We start from the raw sequence: 15,706 nt of genomic DNA, 5'->3' as shown, positions 1-15,706 counted from the left end.
GCCTTCGGTATTATTGAAAATGGTCATTCATGGCTATTTTCGACAAAAATGTGGGTTGTGTGGCCATTTATCTTCAACCAGAGGCTCATACATCTCACTACACATATTTTTTCTTGCCATAGATCACATTCTTGGATCTATGGTGGAGACCAGTTCTTGGTCAAAAATCCATTGGTGTTAGTCTTCAGTGTCATTGAAAATAGTCGTTCATGGCAATTTTCGACAAAAATGGGGGTTGTGTGGCCATTGATAATCGACCAGGGGCTCGTACACCTCACCCCACATATGTTTCCTTGCCATAGATCACATTCTTGGATTTCTGGTGGAGACCATTTCTTGGTCAAAAATCCGTAGGTGTTAGCCTTCGGTATTATTGAAAATGGTCGTTCATGGCTATTTTTGACAAAAATGGGGGTTGTGTGGCCATTTATCATCGACCAGTGGCTCGTACACCTCACCCCACATATGTTTAATTGCCATAGATCACAATCTTGGATTTCTCGTGGAGACCATTTCTTGGTCAAAAATCCGTACGTGTTAGCCTTCGGTATTATTGAAAATGGTCGTTCATGGCTGTTTTCGACAAAAATGGGGGTTGTGTGGTCATTGATCATCGACCAGAGGCTCGTACACCTCACCCCAAATATGTTTCCTTGCCATAGATCATATTCTTGGATTTCTGGTGGAGACGATTTCTTGGTCAAAAATCCGTAGGTGTTAGCCTTCAGAATTATTGAAAATGGTCGTTCATGGCTATTTTCAACAAAAATGGGGGTTGTGTGGCCATTGATCATCGACCAGAGGATCGTACACCTCACCCCACATATGTTTCCTTGCCATAGATCACATTCTTGGATTTCTGGTGGAGACCATTTCTTGGTCAAAAATCCGTAGGTGTTAGCCTTCGGTATTATTGTAAATGGTCGTTTATGGCTATTTTCAACAAAAATGGGGGTTGTGTGGCCATTGATCATCGACCAGAGGCTCATACACCTCACCCCACATATGTTTCCTTGCCATAGATAACATTCTTGAATTTCTGGTGGAGACCATTTCTTGGTCAAAAATCCGTACATGTTAGCCTTCGGTATTATTGAAAATGGTCATTCATGGCTATTTTTGACACAAATGGGGGTTGTGTGGCCATTGATCTTCGACCAGAGGCTCATACACCTCACTACACATATGTTTCCTTGCCATAGATCACATTCTTGGATTTATGGTGGAGACCATTTCGTGGTCAAAAATCCATAGGTGTTAGCCTTCAGTGTCATTGAAAATGGTCGTTCATGGCTATTTTCGACAAAAATGGGGGTTGTGTGGCCATTGATCATCGACCAGAGGCTCGTACACTTCACCCCACATTTGTTTTCTTGCCATAGATCACAATCTTGGATTTTTCGTGGAGACCATTTGTTAGTCAAAAATTCGTAGGTGTTAGCCTTAAGTGTCATTGAAAATGGTCATTCATGGCTATTTTCGACAAAAATGGGGGTTGTGTCGCCATTGATCATCGACCAGAGGCTCGTACACCTCACCCCACATAAGTTTCCTTGCCATAGATCACATTCTTGGATTTCTGGTGGAGACCATTTCTTGGTCAAAAATCTATAGGTGTTAGCCTTCGGTATTATTGAAAATGGTCGTTCATGGCTATTTTCGACAAAATGGGGGTTGTGTGGCAATTGATCATCGACCAAAGGCTCATACACCTCACCCCACATATGTTTCCTTGCCATAGACCACATTCTTGGATTTATGGTGGAGACCATTTCTTGGTCAAAAATCCATAGGTGTTAGCCTTCAGTGTCATTGAAAATGGTCGTTCATGGCTATTTTCGACAAAAAATGGGGGTTGTGTGGCCATTGATCATCGACCAGAGGCTCGTACACCTCACCCGACATATAATTCCTTGCCATAGATCATATTCTTGGATTTCTGGTGGAGACGATTTCTTGGTCAAAAATCCGTAGGTGTAAGCCTTCAGTATTATTGAAAATGGTCGTTCATGGCTATTTTCGACAAAAATGGGGGTTCTGTGGCCATTGATCATCGACCAGAGGCTCGTACACCTCACCCCACATATGTTTCCTTGCCATAGATCAAATTCTTAGATTTCTGGTGGAGACCATTTCTTGGTCAAAAATCCGTAGGCGTTAGCCTTCGATATTATTGTAAATGGTCGTTCATGGCTATTTTCGATAAAAATGGGGGTTGTGTGGCCATTGATCATCGACCAGAGGCTCATACACCTCACCCCACATATGTTTCCTTGCCATAGATCACATTCTTGGATTTCTGGTGGAGACCATTTCTTGGTCAAAATCTGTAGGTGTTAGCCTCTAGTATTATTGAAAATGGTCGTTCATGGCTATTTTGATAAAAAATGGGGGTTGTATGGCCATTTATCATCGACCAGAGGCTCGTACACCTCACCCCACATATGTTTCTTGCCATAGATCACATTCTTGGATTTCTGGTGGAGACCATTTCTTGGTCAAAAATTCGTACGTGTTAGCCTTCGGTATTATTGAAAATGGTCGTTCGTGGCTATTTTCGACAAAATGGGGGTTGTGTGGCCATTGATCATCGACCAGAGGATCGTACACCTCACCCCACATATGTTTCCTTGCCATATATCACATTCTTGGATTTCTGGTGGAGACCATTTCTTGGGCAAAAATCCGAATGCGTTAGCCTTCGGTATTTTTGAAAATGGTCATTCATGGCTATTTTCGATAAAAATGGGGGTTGTTTCGCCATTGATCTTCGACCAGAGGCTCATACACCTCACTACACATATGTTTCCTTGCCATATATCACATTCTTGGATTTATGGTGGAGACCATTTCTTGGTCAAAAATCCATAGGTGTTAGCCTTCAGTGTCATTGAAAATGGTCGTTCATGGCTATTTTCGACAAAATAGAGGTTCTGTAGCCATTGATCATCGACCAGAGGCTCATACACCTCACCCCACATATGTTTCCTTGCCATAGATCACATTCTTGGATTTCTGGTGGAGACCATTTCTTGGTCATAAATCCGTAGGTGTTAGCCTTCGGTATTATTGAAAATGGTCATTCATGGCTATTTTCGACAAAAATGGGGGTTGTGTGGCCATTTATCTTCAACCAGAGGATCATACACCTCACTACACATATGTTTTCTTGCCATATATCACATTCTTGGATCTATGGTGGAGACCAGTTCTTGGTCAAAAATCCGTAGGTGTTAGCCTTCAGTGTCATTGAAAATAGTCGTTCATGGCTATTTTCGACAAAAATGGGGGTTGTGTGGCCATTGATAATCGACCAGAGGCTCGTACACCTCACCCCACAAATGTTTCCTTGCCATAGATCACATTCTTGGATTTCTGGTTGAGACCATTTCTTGGTCAAAAATGAACGACCATTTTCAATAATACCAGAGGCTAACACCTACGGATTTTTGACAAAGAAATGGTCTCCACCAGAAATCCAAGAATGTGATCTATGGCAAGGAAACATATGTGGGGTGAGGTGTGTGAGCCTCTGGTCGATGATCAATGGCCACACAACCCCCATTTTGCCGAAAATAGCCATGAACGACCATTTTCAATAATACCGAAGGCTAACACGTACGAGTTTTTGACCAAGAAATGGTCTCCACCAGAAATCCAAGAATGTGATCTATGGCAAGGAAACATATGTGGGGTGAGGTTTATGAGCCTCTAGTCGATGATAAGTGGCCACACAACCCCCATTTTTATTGAAAATAGCCATGAACGACCATTTTCAATAATACCGATGGCTAACACCTACGGATTTTTGACCAAAAACCGTCTCCACCAGAAATCCAAGAATGTGATCTATGGCAAGTAAACATATGTGGGGTGAGGTGTACGAGCCTCTGGTCGATGATCAATGGCCACACAACCCCCATTTTTGTCGAATATAGCCATGAACGACCATTTTCAATAATACAGAAGGCTCACACCTACGGATTTTTGACCAAGACATGATCTCCACAAGAAATCCAAGAATGTGATCTATGGCAAGGAAACATATGTGGGGTGAGGTGTATGAGCCTATGGTCAATGATCAATGGCCACAGAACCTCTATTTTGTCGAAAATAGCCATGAACGACCATTTTCAATGACACTGAAGGCTAACACCTATGGATTTTTGACCAAGAAATGGTCTCCACCATAAATCCAAGAATGTGATATATGGCAAGGAAACATATGTGTAGTGAGGTGTATGAGCCTCTGGTCGAAGATCAATGGTGAAACAACCCCCATTTTTATCGAAAATAGCCATGAATGACCATTTTCAAAAATACCGAAGGCTAACACATTCGGATTTTTGCCCAAGAAATGGTCTCCACCAGAAATCCAAGAATGTGATCTATGGCAAGGAAACATATGTGGGGTGAGGTGTACAAGCCTCTGGTCGATGATCAATGGCCACACAACCCCCATTTTGTCGAAAATAGCTTTGAACGACCATTTTCAATAATACCGAAGGCTAACACATACGAATTTTTGCCCAAGAAATGGTCTCCACCAGAAATCCAAGAATGTGATCTATGGCAAGGAAACATATGTGGGGTGAGGTGTATGAGCCTCTGGTCGATGATCAATGGCCACACAACCCCCATTTTTGTCGAAAATAGCCATGAACGACCATTTACAATAATATCGAAGGCTAACACCTACGGATTTTTTACCAAGAAATGGTCTCCACTAGAAATCCAAGAATTTGATCTATGGCAAGGATACATATGTGGGGTGAGGTGTACGAGCCTCTGGTCGATGATCAATGGCCACACAACCCCCATTTTTGTCGAAAATAGCCATGAACGACCATTTTAAATAATACCGAAGGCTAACACCTACGGATTTTTGACCAAGAAATTGTCTCCACCAGAAACCCAAGAATATGATCTATGGCAAGGAATTATATGTCGGGTGAGGTGTACGAGCCTCTTGTCGATGATCAATGGCCACACAACCCCCATTTTTGTCGAAAATAGCCATGAACGACCTTTTTCAATAATACCGAATGCTAACACGTACGGATTTTTGACCAAGAAATGGTCTCCACGAGAAATCCAAGATTTTGATCTATGGCAATAAAACATATGTGGGGTGAGGTGTACGAGCCTCTGGTCGATGATCAATGGCCACACAACCCCCATTTTTGTCGAAAATAGCAATGAACGACCATTTTCAATGACACTGAAGGCTAACACCTACGAATTTTTGACCAAGAAATGGTCTCCACCAGAAATCCAAGAATGTGATCTATGGCAAGGAAACATATGTGGGGTGAGGTGTACGAGCCTCTGGTCGATTATCAATGGCCACACAACCCCCATTATTGTCGAAAATAGCCATGAACGACTATTTTCAATAATACTAGAGGCTAACACCTACGGATTTTAGACCAAGAAATGGTCTCCACCAAAAATCCAAGAATGTGATCTATGGCAAGGAAACATATGTGGGGTGAGGTGTATGAGCCTCTGATCGATGATAAATGGCCACACAACCCCCATTTTTATGAAAATAGCCATGAGCGACCTTGAAAATAGCCATGAGCGACCATTTTCAATAATACTAGAGGCTAACACCTACGGATTTTAGACCAAGAAATGGTCTCCACCAAAAATCCAAGAATGTGATCTATGGCAAGGAAACATATGTGGGGTGAGGTGTATGAGCGTCTGGTCGATGATCAATGGCCACACAACCCCCATTTTTGTCGAAAATAGCCATGAATGACCATTTACAATAATACCGAAGGCTAACACCTACGGATTTTTGACCAAGAAATGGTCTCCATCAGAAATCCAAGAATGTTATATACGACAAGGAAACATATGTGGGGTGAGGTGTATGAGCCTCTGGTCGATGATCAATGGCCACACAACCCCCATTTTTGTCGAAAATAGCCATGAACGACCATTTTCAATGATACCGAAGGCTAACACCTACGGATTTTTGACCAAGAAATGGTCTCCACCAGAAATCCAAGAATGTGATCTATGGCAAGGAAACATATGTGGGGTGAGGTGTACGAGCCTCTGGTCGATTATCAATGGCCACACAACCCCCATTATTGTCGAAAATAGCCATGAACGACTATTTTCAATGACACTGAAGGCTAACACCTATGGATTTTTGACCAAGAACTGGTCTCCACCATAGATCCAAGAATGTGATTTATGGCAAGAAAACATATGTGTAGTGAGGTGTATGAGCCTCTGGTTGAAGATAAATGGCCACACAACCCCCATTTTTGTCGAAAATAGCCATGAATAACCATTTTCAATAATACCGAAGGCTAACACATTCGGATTTTTGCCCAAGAAATGGTCTCCACCAGAAATCCAAGAATGTGATCTACGACAAGGAAACATATGTGGGTGAGGTGTATGAGCCTCTGGTCGATGATCAATGGCCACAAAACCTCTATTTTGTCGAAAATAGCCATGAACGACCATTTTCAATAATACCGAAGGCTAACACATACGGATTTTTGACCAAGAAATGGTCTCCACCAGAAATCCAAGAATGTGATCTACGACAAGGAAACATATGTGGGTGAGGTGTACAAGCCTCTGGTCGATGATCAATGGCCACACAACCCCCATTTTGTCGAAAATAGCCATGAACGACCACGACCATTTTCAATAATACCGAAGGCTAACACGTACGAATTTTTTACCAAGAAATGGTCTCCACTAGAAATCCAAGAATGTGATCTATGGCAAGGAAACATATGTGGGGTGAGGTGTACGAGCCTCTGGTTGATAATAAATGGCCACACAACCCCCATTTTTGATGAAAATAGCCATGAACGACCATTTTCAATAATACCGAAGGCTAACACCTACGGATTTTTGACCAACAAATGGTCTCCACCAGAAATCCAAGAATGTGGTCTATGGCAAGGAAACATATGTGGGGTGAGGTGTATGAGCCTTTGGTCGATGATCAATGGCCACACAACCCCCATTTTTGTCGAAAATAGCTATGAACGACCATTTTCAATAATACCGAAGGCTAACACCTACGGATTTTTGACCAAGAAATGGTCACCACCAGAAATCCAAGAATGTGATCTATGGCAAGGAAACATATGTGGGGTGAGGTGTACGAGCCTCTGGTCGATAATCAATGGCCACACAACCCCATTTTTGTCGAAAATAGCCATAAATGACCATTTTCAATAATACCGAAGGCTAACACGTACGGATTTTTAACCAAGAAATGGTCTCCACCAGAAATCCAAGAATGTGATCTATGGTAAGTAAACATATGTGGGGTGAGGTGTACGAGCCACTGGTCGATGATAAATGGCCACACAACCGCCATTTTAGTCGAAAATAGCCATGAACGACCATTTTCAATAATACCGAAGGCTAACACCAACAGATTTTTGACCAAGAAATGGTCTCCACCAGAAATCCAAGATTGTGATCTATAGCAAGAAAACATATGTGGGGTGAAGTGTACGAGCCTCTGGTCGATGATCAATGGCCACACAACCCCCATTTTTGTCGAAAACAGCCATGAACGACCATTTTCAATGACACTGAAGGCTAACACCTATGGATTTTTGACCAAGAAATGGTCTCCACCAGAAATCCAAGAATGAAGTCTAAGGCAAGGAAACATATGTGGGGTGAGGTGTATGAGCCTTTGGTCGATGATCAATTGCCACACAACCCCCATTTTTGTCGAAAATAGCCAGGAACGACCATTTTCAATAATACCGAAGGCTAACACCTATGGATTTTTGACCAAGAAATGGTCTCCACCAGAAATCCAAGAATGTGATCTATGGCAAGGAAACTTATGTGGGGTGAGGTGTACGAGCCTCTGGTCGATGATCAATGGCGACACAACCCCCATTTTTGTCGAAAATAGCCATGAATGACCATTTTCAATGACACTGAAGGCTAACACCTACGAATTTTTGACCAACAAATGGTCTCCACGAGAAATCCAAGATTGTGATCTATGGCAAGAAAACATTTGTGGGGCGAAGTGTACAAGCCTCTAGTCGATGATCAATGGCCACACAACCCCCATTTTTGTCGAAAACAGCTATGAACGACCATTTTCAATAACACTGAAGGCTAACACCTATGGTTTTTTGACCAAGAAATGGTCTCCACCATAAATCCAAGAATGTGATCTATGGCAAGGAAACATATGTGTAGTGAGGTGTATGAGCCTCTGGTCGAAGATCAATGGCCACACAACCCCCATTTGTGTCGAAAATTGCCATGAATGGCCATTTTCAAAAATACCGAAGACTAACACGTACGAATTTTTTACCAAGAAATGGTCTCCACCAGAAATCCAAGAATGTGATCTATGGCAAGGAAACATATGTGGGGTGAGGTGTATGAGCCTCTGGTCGATGATCAATGGCCACACAACCCCCATTTTTGTTGAAAATAGCCATGAACGACCATTTACAATAATACCGAAGGCTAACACCTACAGATTTTTGACCAAGAAATGGTCTCCACCAGAAATCCAAGAATGTGATCTATGGCAAGGAAACATATGTGGGTGAGGTGTACGAGCCTTTGATAGATGATCAATGGCCACACAACCCCCATTTTTGTCGAAAATAGCCATGAACGACCATTTTCAATAATTCCGAAGGCTAACACCTACGGATTTTTAACCAAGAAATCGTCTCCACCAGAAATCAAAGAATATGATCTATGGAAAGGAAACATATTTTGGGTGAGGTGTACGAGCCTCTGGTCGATGATCAATGGCCACACAACCCCCATTTTTGTCGAAAACAGCCATGAACGACCATTTTCAATAATACCGAAGGCTAACACGTACAGATTTTTGACCAAGAAATGGTCTCCACGAGAAATCCAAGACTGTGATCTATGGCAAATAAACATATGTGGGGTGAGGTGTACGAGCCTCTGGTCGATGATAAATGGCCACACAACCCCCATTTTTGTCGAAAATAGCCATGAACGACCATTTTCAATAATACCGAAGGCTAACACCTACGAATTTTTGACCAAGAAATGGTCTCCACCAGAAATCCAACAATGTGATCTATGGCAAGGAAACATATGTGGGGTGAGGTGTACGAGCCCTCGGTCGATTATCAATGGCCACACAACCCCCATTTTTTTTGAAAATTGCCATGAACGACTATTTTCAATGACACTGAAGGCTAACACCTATGGATTTTTGACCAAGAACTGGTCTCCACCATAGATCCAAGAATGTGATCTATGTCAAGAAAACATATGTGTAGTGAGGTGTATGAGCCTCTAGTTGAAGATAAATGGCCACACAACCCCCATTTTTGTCGAAAATAGCCATGAATGACCATTTTCAATAATACCGAAGGCTAACACATTCAGATTTTTGCCCAAGAAATGGTCTCCACCAGAAATCCAAAAATGTGATCTATGTCAAGGAAAAATAAGAAGGGGGAGGTGTATGAGCCTCTGGTCGATGATCAATGGCCACAGAACCTCTATTTTGTCAAAAATAGCCATGAACGACCATTTTCAATAATACCGAAGGCTAACACGTACGGATTTTTGACCAAGAAATGGTCTCCACCAGAAATCCAAGAATGTGATCTATGGCAAGGAAACATATGTGGGGTGAGGTGTACGAGCCTCTGGTCGATGATAAATGGCCACACAACCCCCATTTTTTGATGAAAATAGCCATGAACGACCATTTTCAATAATACCGAAAGCTAACACCTACGGATTTTTGACCAACAAATGGTCTCCACCAGAAATCCAAGAATGTGGTCTATGGCAAGGAAACATATGTGGGGTGAGGTGTATGAGCCTTTGGTCGATGATCAATGGCCACACAACCCCCATTTTTTCGAAAATAGCCATGAACAACCATTTTCAATAATACCGAAGGCTAACACCTACGGATTTTTTACCAAGAAATGGTCACCACCAGAAATCCAAGTATGTGGTCTATGGCAAGGAAACACATGTGGGGTGAGGTGTATGAGCCTTTGGTCGATGATCAATTGCCACACAACCCCCATTTTTGTCGAAAATGGCCATGAACGACCATTTTCAATAATACCGAAGGCTAACACCTACGGATTTTTGACCAAGAAATGGTCTCCACCAGAAATCCAAGAATGTGATATATGGCAAGGAAACTTATGTGGGGTGAGGTGTACGATCCTCTGGTCGATGATCAATGGCGACACAACCCCCATTTTTGTCGAAAATAGCCATGAATGACCATTTTCAATGACACTGAAGGCTAAAACCTACGAATTTTTGACCAACAAATGGTCTCCACGAGAAATCCAAGATTCTGATCTATGGCAAGAAAACATATGTGGGGTGAAGTGTACGAGCCTCTGGTCGATGATCAATAGCCACACAACCCCCATTTTTTCGAAAATAGCCATGAACGACCATTTTCAATGACACTGAAGGCTAACACCTATGGATTTTTGACCAAGAAATGGTCTCCACCATAAATCCAAGAATGTGATCTATGGCAAGGAAACATATGTGTAGTGAGGTGTATGAGCCTCTGGTCGAAGATCAATGGCCACACAACCCCCATTTGTGTCGAAAATAGCCATCAATGACCATTTTTAATAATACCGAAGGCTAACAGGTACGGATTTTTGACCAAGAAATGGTCTCCACCGGAAATCCAAGAATGTGATATATGGCAAGGAAACATATGTGGGGTGAATTGTACGAGCCTCCGGTCGATGATAAATGGCCACACAACCTCCATTTTAGTCAAAAATAGCCATGAACGACCATTTTCAATAATACCGAAGGCTAACACCAACAGATTTTTGACCAAGAAATGGTCTCCTCTAGAATTCCAAGAATGTGATCTTTGGCAAGAAAACAAATGTGGGGTGAAGTGTATGAGCCTCTGGCCGATGATCAATGGCCACACAACCCCCATTTTTGTCGAAAATAGCCATGAACGACCATTTTCAATGACACTGAAGGCTAACACCTATGGATTTTTGACCAAGAAATGGTCTCCACCATAAATCCAAGAATGTGATCTATGGCAAGGAAACATAAGTGTAGTGAGGTGTATGAGCCTCTGGTCGAAGATCAATGGCCACACAACCCCCATTTTTGTCGAAAATAGCCATGAATGACCATTTTCAATAATACCGAAGGCTAACACGTACGGATTTTTGACCAAGAAATGGTCTCCACCAGAAATCCAAGAATGTGATCTATGGCAAGGAAACATATGTGGGGTGAATTGTACGAGCCTCTGGTCGATGATAAATGGCCACACAACCCCCATTTTAGTCGAAAATAGCCATGAACGACTATTTTCAATAATACCGAAGGCTAACACCAACAGATTTTTGACCAAGAAATGGTCTCCTCCAGAAATCCAAGAATGTGATCTATGGCAAGAAAACATATGTGGGGTGAAGTGTACGAGCCTCTGGTCGATGATCAATGGCCACACAACACCCATTTTTGTCGAAAATAGCCATGAACGACCATTTTCAATGACACTAAAGGCTAACACCTATGGATTTCTGACCAAGAAATGGTCTCCACCATAAATCCAAGAATGTGATCTATGGCAAGGATACATATGTGTAGTGCGATGTATGAACCTCTGGTCGAAGAACAATTGCCACACAACCCCCATTTTTGTCGAAAATAGACATGAATGACCATTTTCAAAAATACCGAAGGCTAACACATTCGGATTTTTTTCCAAGAAATGGTCTCCACCAGAAATCCAAGAATGTGATCTATGGCAAGGAAACATATGTGGGGTGAGGTGTACGAGCCTCTGGTCGATGATCAATGGCCACACAACCCCCATTTTGTCAAAAATAGCCATGAACGACCATTTTCAATAATACCGAAGGCTAACACGTACGAATTTTTGACCAAGAAATGGTCTCCACCAGAAATCCAAGAATGTGATCTATGGCAAGGAAACAGATGTGGGTGAGGTTTACGAGCCTCTAGTCGATGACAGATGGCCACATAACCCCCATTTTTTATTAAAATAGCCATGAGCGATCATTTTCAATAATACTAGAGGCTAACACCTACGGATTTTTGACTAAGAAATGGTCTCCACCAGAAATCCAAGAAATTATCTATGGCAAGGAAACATATGTGGGGTGAGGTGTATGAGCCTCTTGTCGATGATCAATGGCCACACAACCCCCATTTTTGTCGAAAATAGCCATGAACGACCATTTTCAATAATACCGAACGCTAACACCTACGGATTTTTGACCAAGAAATGGTCTCCACCAGAAATCCAAGAATGTGATCTACGGCAAGTAAACATATGTGGGGTGAGGTGTACGAGCCTCTAGTCGAAGATCAATGGCCACACAACCCCTATTTTTGTCAAAAATAGCCATGAACAACCATTTTCAATGACACTGAAGGCTAACAACTACGGATTTTTGACCAAAAAATGGTCTCCACCATAAATCCAAGAATGTGATCTATGGCAAGGAAACATATGTGGGTTGAGGTGTACGAGCCTCTGGTCGATGATCAATGGCCACACAACCCTAATTTTTGTCGAAAATAGCCATGAATGACCATTTTCAATGACACTGAAGGCTAACACATTCGGATTTTGGACCAAAAAATGGTCACCACCAGAAATCAAAGAATGTGATCTATGGCAAGGAAACATATGTGGGGTGAAGTGTACGAGCCTCTGGTTGATGATCTTTGGCCACACAACCCCGATTTTTGTCGAAAATAGCCATGAATGACCATTTTCAATAATACCGAAGGCTAACACGTACGAACTTTTGACCAAGAAATGGTCCCCACCAGAAATCCAAGAATGTGATCTATGGCAAGGAAACATATGTGGGGTGAGGTGTATGAGCCTCTGGTCGATGATAAATGGCCACACAACCCCCATTTTTGTCGAAACTAGTCATGAACGACCATTTTCAATGACACTAAAGGCTAACACCTACGGATTTTTGACCGAGAAATGGTCTCCACAATAAATCCAAGAATGTGATCTATGGCAAGGAAACATATGTGTAGTGAGGTGTATGAGCCTTTGATCGAATATCAATGGCCACACAACCCCCATTTTTATCGAAAATAGCCATGAACGACCATTTTCAATAGTACCGGAGGCTAAAACATTCAGATTTTTGACCAAGAAATGGTCTCCACCAGAAATCAAAGAATGTGATATATGGCTAGGAAACATATGTGGGGTGAGGTTTACGAGCCTCTGGTCGATGATCAATGGCCACACAACCCCCATTTTTGTCGAAAATAGCCATGAATGACCATTTTCAATAATACTGAAGGCTAACACGTACAGATTTTTGACCAATAAATGGTCTCCACCGGAAATCCAAGAATGTTATCTATGGCAAGGAAACATATATGGGGTGAGGTGTATGAGCCTCTGGTCAATGATCATTTGCCACACAACCACCATTTTTGTCGAAAATAGCCATGAATGACCATATTCAATAATACCGAAGGCTAACACGTACAGATTTTTGACCAAGAAATGGTCTCCACCGAAAATCCAAGAATGTGATCTATGGAAAGAAAACATTGTGGGGTGAAGTGTATGAGCCTCTGGTCGATGATCAATGGCAACACAACCCCCATTTTTGTCGAAAATAGCCATGAACGACCATTTTCAATGACACTAAACGCTAACACCTATGGATTTCTGACCAAGAAATGGTCTCTACCATAAATCCAAGAATGTGATCTATGGCAAGGAAAAATATGTGTACTAAGGTGTATGAGCCTCTGGTCGAAGATCAATGGCCACACAACCCCCATTTTTGTCGAAAATAGCCATGAATGACCATTTTCAAAAGTACCAAAGGCTAACACATTCGGATTTTTGCCCAAGAAATGGTCTCCACCAGAAATCCAAGAATGTGATCTGTGGCAAGGAAACATATGTGGGGTGAGGTGTACGAGCCTCTGGTCGATGATCAATGGCCACACAACCCCCATTTTGCCGAAAATAGCCATGAACGACAATTTTCATTAATACCGAAGGCTAACACGTACGAGTTTTTGACCAAGAAATGGTCTCCACCAGAAATCCAAGAATATGATCTATGGCAAGGAAACATATGTGGGGTGAGGTTTATGAGCCTCTAGTCGATGATAAATGGCCACACAACCCCCATTTTTTATGAAAATAGCCATGAGCGACCATTTTCAATAATACTAGAGGCTAACACCTATGGATTTTTGACCAAGAAATGGTCTCCACTAGAAATCCAAGAATGTGATCTATGGCAAGGAAACATATGTGGGGTGAGGTGTATGAGCCTCTGTTCGATGATCAATGGCCACACAACCCCCATTTTTGTCGAAAATAGCAATGAACGACCATTTTCAATAATACCGAAGGCTAACACCTACGGATTTTTGACCAAGAAATGGTCTCCTCCAGAAATCCAAGAATGTGATCTACGGCAAGGAAACATATGTGGGTGAGGTGTATGAGCCTCTGGTCGACGATCAATGGCCACACAACCCTATTTTTTGTCGAAAATAGCCATGAACGACCATTTTCAATGACACTGAAGGCTAACACCTACGGATTTTTGACCAAGAAATGGTCTCCACCATAAATCCAAGAATGTGATCTATGGCAAGGAAACATATGTGTAGTGAGGTGTACGAGCCTCTGGTCGAAGATCAATGGCCACACAACCCCCATTTTTGTCGAAAATAGCCATGAATGACCATTTTCAAAAATACCAAAGGCTAACACATTCGGATTTTTGCCCAAGAAATGGTCTCCACCAGAAATCCAAGAATGTGATCTATGGCAAGGAAACATATGTGGGGTGAGGTGTACGAGCCTCAGGTCGATGATCAATGGCCACACAACCCCCATTTTGCCGAAAATAGCCATGAACGACCATTTTCAATAATACCGAAGGCTAACACGTACGAGTTTTTGACCAAGAAATGGTCTCCACCAGAAATCCAAGAATGTGATCTATGGCAAGGAAAGATATGCGGGGTGAGGTTTATGAGCCTCTAGTCGATGACAAATGGCCACACAACCCCCATTTTTTATGAAAATTGCCATGAGCGACCATTTTCAATAATACTAGAGGCTAACACCTACGGATTTTTGACCAAGAAATGGTCTCCACCAGAAATCCAAGAATGTGATATATGGCAAGGAAACATATGTGGGGTGAGGTGTATGATCCTCTGGTCGATGATCAATGGCCACACAACCCCCATTTTTGTCGAAAATAGCCATGAACGACCATTTTCAATAATATCGAAGGCTAACACCTACGGATTTTTGACCAAGAAATGGTCTCCACCAGAAATCCAAGAATGTGATCTACAGCAAGGAAACATATGTGGGGTGAGGTGTATGAGCCTCTGGTCGACGATCAATGGCCACACAACCCTAATTTTTGTCGAAAATAGCCATGAACGACCATTTTCAATGACACTGAAGGCTAACACCTACGGATTTTTGACCAAGAAATGGTCTCCACCATAAATCCAAGAATGTGATCTATGGCAAGGAAACATATGTGTAGTGAGGTGTATGAGCCTCTGGTCCAATATCAATGGCCACACAACCCCCATTTTTGTCGAAAATAGCCATGAACGACCATTTTCAATAGTTCCGAAGGCTAACACATTCGGATTTTTGACCAAG

This window comes from Zea mays, chromosome 9, assembly GCF_902167145.1.
Source record: "Zea mays cultivar B73 chromosome 9, Zm-B73-REFERENCE-NAM-5.0, whole genome shotgun sequence".
NCBI lineage: Eukaryota > Viridiplantae > Streptophyta > Magnoliopsida > Poales > Poaceae > Zea > Zea mays.
Note: the sequence above shows the minus strand (reverse complement) of the source record.